We start from the raw sequence: 6000 nt of genomic DNA on the forward strand, positions 1-6000 counted from the left end.
CTTTATATCAGTCATCTCATTTGGTATTCACAGAAATCCTGAGTGATTGGTGTTCTCATTATACCCATTTTACAGATGAGGAAACTGAGAAAGGTGAAATGACTTGTTAAGAATTGTACAGCTAGATAGTGTCTGAAGGAGGATCCACACACAGGCTATCTCTATTCCAAATTCCATGTCTGATCAATGCCAGTACTCCCATCCCCCTCCCCCACCTGCCTTCAATGTAAAGACCAAGTGGGCTACAGGTGGGCAGACACATTTATGAATTAAGACCCTCTTTGTCATTATAATTGTCCGCCCTGTTCGGAGCTACCCTACCTTCTTTAGAGGCTCTAATCAAGATCAGTGAAGGACAAATTACAAATCAATTGCACAGGTTGGTTTTTAATGCTTTGGATCTGTCTCCCAGCTTGGACCTAAGCTCGGCTGATAGTTTCACACAGTTGAGACAGAGAGATAATCAATTCCTTTCCTTTAAAGCAGACTCCAATTAATAACATGCAAACAGTCCCCCTTTCTTTGTGACCATCATCCTCCCTTCTATCGTATGGCCAGAGGGATCACCGGGTCATAGCTAGAAACAGCCAAAGTGGTCTTCTAATACCGTTTACAGATGAGGACACTGAGGCCCAGAGTCTACGGTCACATCATGGTCACTGCTAGAGCTGGGACTCGGGTCCAGAGCTTCTGATGGCCAAGCCAGCAGTATCTCTCCTATGCCATGTAGGCTCTTATAAATGGTGTGCACTTTCTTTAAAAGCTGGTCTGGTGGAGGTAACAAAAACTGATGCATTCTCTGAGATTTGAATGTTGATAACATTTCGCTTTATAAGTATTAGCTACTAGACCACATGCACAGGGGAGTGAAGAGAGTCCCAGCTCGGACCTCTGAGGTCAGGTCCTACATTGAAGGCTTGGTTCTGCTCCTCACACTGTGTGACCTTGCACAGGTCACTTTTTTCCAACTGGTCTGATTCTCTGAGATGGCTGCACTAGCTCAGAGGCTTTTTTTTTCTGGTAGGGGAAGAACTTGGATGGGGAAAAATACATCTTTATTTTTCACTATGTTTTAACTGAGATTTTTTGCTAATCTCTACCCATTTCCTTTCATTCTTATTTAAAGAAAAAAACAATAACATTATTATGAGAGAGTCCATAGTCTCCACCAGCAGGCCCAAGAGGTCCAGGCCATGACCCAGAAAAGGTTAACAATCCCTGGGCTAGGGGTCTCTAAAGTCCTTCCCAATTTTAATTCCCATGATCCTCCTGTTTTAGTAGGAGCTGGTGGTGAAAGCTAGAGACGTGAAGGGTAAGCAGACAGTTTAGACAGGCTAATTTAGAGAGTGAGTCACTCAGAATCAGGGGGAGGGGTCCAGGTGTGAGCCCCTCTGAACTGCTCCTCAGCTAGGAGAGAAAAGCCAAGAGATGGGGTGACCCTGGTCAGGGGCAGGGCTGGGAGAGATGATGCTGAGAATCAGCCTGGGGATGAATGCTGAGACCTTGTGGGACGGGGCAGTCATGGCAGCAGGAAGAGATGAACTCACAAGGGTCAGAACTGGGGCTCCTTGGGAACCCAGGCAGGGACCCTTCTGTCTGTGACTATTCAAGTAAAAAGGAAAATCATTCCATAGGAAGAATGAAGATGTTTGTTCTTGTCACTGTGACTCACCCTAATGTGACCGTTTGTATTTCTAGAAAAATAAAAAGCATATTCAGAGAAACATTTCCTCAAACAATTTGAATTGTGAGCCAGGGAAGGCTGAGAAGCCAGCACAGCCCAGGCAGGGTCTGGCCAATATCTGGCCAGGGTGGGCTGCCAGGCTAGATTGCAGAGGTCAAAGGGAGGACATACACTCTTCATTAGAACCATCCATGCTTCCATGCTCACCAGAGCCTTGCCAGCCCTTCAGTTTAATGCAGACTGTAAATAACCATCTGGTACAGAAAGTATCCACATTTCATTTAAGAAAGTTGGACTCTTTAATACCACACTGTGATTTTTTATTTTTAATTTGATACAGGTTATAGAGTGCTGGCCCTGCAGTCAGAGAGACCTGAGTTTAAATCTGGCCACAGAAACTTCAAAGCTGTGCAACCCTGGGCAAGCCACCTTCTTAATCTATCTGTGTCTCTGTATCCTCGTCTGTAAATCAGGTATAATAACAGAATTATGAATAGCGGGAATAAACTAGCAGTCTTTTCAATAAGATCAGAGATGAAAGCAGGACGCCTGTCATTAGCACCTTCATTCTATATTGTACAATGACTGGAAAGAAATGCAAGGAATTCGAACGAGGGATGAGAAAACAGAACTATTCATCTCTGCAGACGCCAGGATGGCATACTTACAGAATTCTGGCAAATAAACAAAACCTAGTTGAAAAAATTAACAACTTCATCAAATGGCAAGATATAATGTAAGCCCACATAAATCTTCAGCATTCCTATAATCACCAACAAAGTCCAGCAAGAAGAGGTAGAAGGACAAAGTCCACTTAAGATTACTGCGGACAATATAAAATACTCAGAAACCTAAGTGCCAGGACAGACCCAGGTTCTCACAATGACAAAATACTTCCCATGCAAATAAAATCAGATCTAAATGACTGGAGAAATTCCTCATGAGTCACCAGAACCAATATAATAAAAAGGATCATTCTACCTAAATTAATTTGTTTATTCAATGCCTTATCAATAAGAACACCAAAAAAATGTATAAAACTAGAAAAAATAATAAAATCTATCTGGAAGAACAAAAGGTCAGCAATGTCAAGGGAATTAATGGAAAGAAAAATGTGAAGGAAGGTGGCTTGGCAGCACCAGATATCAAACTGTGTTATAAAGTGGTAATCATCAAAATAATCTGGTGCTGCCGAAGAAACAGTTGCGGATCAGTGGAATAGATCAGGGTCCACAATACACATCAGCTAATGTCCATAGTGGTCTAGTGTTTGAGAAACCCAAAGATCTCAGCTTTTGGGACAAGATTTCACTATTTGGCCAAAAGTGCTGGGAAAACGGGAAAGCAGATTGTCAGAAACTAAGTATAGAACAACACCTTCACTTGCACTGTATACCAAGACAAAGTCAAAATGGAGACATGACACAGACATCAATGGTGATATAAGCAGCTTAGGTGAGCGTGTAAAATTTTCCTCATCACATCGACTGATAAGGAAAGACTTCATGACCAGTCAATTGATAGAGAGCATTACAGGATGTGAAATGGATAATTTTGATTACAATAAGTTGATATTTTTGCACAAGCCAAAACAGTGCAGGTGAAATTAGGAAGAAAATGGGATTACTTTTTGTAGCCAGAGTGTCTAATAAAGGCCTCATTTCTCTATTATATAGAGAATTGAGTCAAATTTATAAAAATACAAGTCATTCCCCACTTGATAAATTATCAAAGGATGTAAACAGACAATTTTTAGAGGACAAATATCAAAACTATAGTAATTTGAGAAAAATGCTCTAAATCACTATCAATCAGAGAAATGTAAATTAAAACAACTTTGAGGCATCACCTCAAACCTAATAGACAAGAAAAAGAAAATGACCAATGTGGGGAGGGCTATAGAAAATCTGGGACACCATTGCAATGTTCATGGAGATGTGAACTGATCTAACCATTCTGGAGAACGATTTGGAACCATGCCAAAGGGCCTTAAAACTGTGCATATGCTTTGACCCAACTATACCCCTACTAGGACTGTACCCAAAGAGATCAGATAAAAAGGAAAATGACATATATATATATATATATATATATGTGTGTGTGTGTGATAAAAAGATACCCCACCAAAGACTGAGGGAGTCTGAATGCAGATAAAATAATCTTTTTTTTTTTACTTTCGTTATTGATCTTGGGTTCTTTTCTGGTCTTTTTCCCCCTCAACATGACTAATATGGTAAATTGTTTTGCATGACTTCATATTAATAATCTATAACAAATTGCTTGCCTTCTCAAGGTGGGGCTAGGAAAAAGAAAAAAAGGAGAAAATTTGGAACTCAAATTTTATAAAATGAACATGAATTTTTTTTTACATGAAATTAAGAAGAAATAAAATAAAATTAGAGCCATACACAAAAATAATAGGTTTGGTGTGAGGACCAAATGAGATACTCTCTTTACCAGTGAGTAAACAGCCCTCGTGTCCCTGGTATGTTACCATTCGGTCTAAAAAGCCTTCTCCAGAAGTCATCCAAAGATTAGCTGAATGACAACTCATGGCAGGAAATGAATAAAAGGACATTCGCCCCAAACATCCAGGGGGACATTTTTTAGCAGTGAGATTTTGGCCGGTGGAAAAGTCTCATGAGGGAAATAGCGAAAGCCCTTTGCTTGAGTCACTGACAAAGTGGATTGAACACAGTCCTGACAAACCCCACGAGGAATAGGGTCCCACCCTCCCAGCCCCACCCCCAGTCCCAAGTTGGCAGAACAAGGACCTGAACTGACCTAACAGAGGTTTCCAGCTAGAATCGCTGGGGCGCCATGGAATTTGGACCTCCCAAAGTCAGAACTGTGCAATTCGTCTTTTAGACTGCCTCTAAGTTCTGGGCTGGATCCCGGGACAGAATGTTGGAACTCAAGTGTGAAAGAGACAGGTTCCAGGCCCATCTCTGACACTCGAGAAGCTGGATGATTGTGGGAAAGCCTACGAGCATCTCTGAGCCTCAGTTTCCTCATCTGGAAAAGGAGGATAACGCAAATGAGGTCGTGAAATTAAAGCGCTTCATAAATGTCTGCCCTGTAGGAGCGCCATGGTTTGTCCACCTCCTCCTCCTTCTGGCTTTGTCCTTCAGAGTGTTGGCTGAAGCTTGTGCCCTTATCCCCCTTCCCCTCACATTGCTGCCTGTTTAACACCATGACTCAACTTTCCCTTCTGATACATGTTGGTCAACAGAGACAAAGCCCATACGTGTGGCTGCCACTCAGTGCAGATGGGGGCCCCTGCCCCTTCCTGCTTATCCCTCCTGCCTGTCCTCAGGGATCCCTTACTGAATGTAAGGATGTGTACTGACTGACTGTAAGTGAACCAAGAAAAGCCACAGGGAGACAGCTGCCATCGTAGTCACACTTTCTGAGTTTAACATCAGTTCACAAATGGAGAAAAAGATTCTTTGCTTTCCTTTCTCTCAAGAGGACTTTTCCTGTGGGGATCTCCTTCTGCTTCACTCATCTCCTCTTCCACCCCCTAAACCTGACACTCTCCAATTTACCTTCTGACCCGGAGCTGTTCGTCCTTTCAGGTGCTCACAATATGATGGTACAACTCAGTAAGTAACCTTGTCCCTAGTTAGTGATGCAGCAAAAAGAATGCTGGGCCTGGGGTCAGGAAGACCTGAGTTGAAATCCATTCTTGGACACTTAGTGTCTATGCGACCCTAGACAAGTCACTGAAATGCTACCTGCCTCAGTTTCCTCATCTGTAAAATGGGCTAATAATAACACTGATCTCTCGGGTCAGGTTGAAATTGGATAATATTTGTTAAGCACTTTAAAAAGCCATAAAGCATTATGGAAATTGTTATTTTCCATTATTATTAAACCTAATGCCTTACAAATCTGACTGTGATGATAATTACACTTTTATCCTAAAATTCAAAGAAATTTCATTAATTTAGAATAATGAATTTTAAAAGCCACAAGTCAACTGATTTTTATATCCTGGCCATTTTTTGTATCCTGGTCAACTGAGGATTGGGCTAGGAGCTATTTTTGGCCAATTGGTGAGAGTCAGAGTGATTTGGATTTAAGGTATGGTCCTTAAGAAAGAAATCTAGCCTGTGCAAGGTTTCAGGGATCACAAATTACAGTTATTTGGGCAGATCATCCACAGGTAAGGGTATGATATCCCATGTAGACAGAGGGAGAGAAAAGATGATGAAGATGGAGGGGGAGAGGAGGGAGGGATATAGGAAGGGAAGGAAGGAAGGAAGGGAGGAAGGAAGGAAGGAAGGAAGGAAGGAAGGAAGGAAGGAAGGAAG

General features: G+C 41.8%; 1 protein-coding gene across 3 annotated transcripts in view; it reads right to left on the bottom strand.

Annotated features, from left to right (window-relative positions):
* The window catches only part of LOC138161813 (histone deacetylase 9-like), a 139401-nt gene that overhangs the window by 76750 nt on the left and 56651 nt on the right, over positions 1–6000 (bottom strand). The gene's annotated exons all lie outside the window — the stretch shown is intronic.

Source organism: Petaurus breviceps, unplaced genomic scaffold (assembly GCF_028583685.1).
Source record: "Petaurus breviceps papuanus isolate PSGF00001 unplaced genomic scaffold, PetGlider_PUasm1.0 185, whole genome shotgun sequence".
NCBI lineage: Eukaryota > Metazoa > Chordata > Mammalia > Diprotodontia > Petauridae > Petaurus > Petaurus breviceps.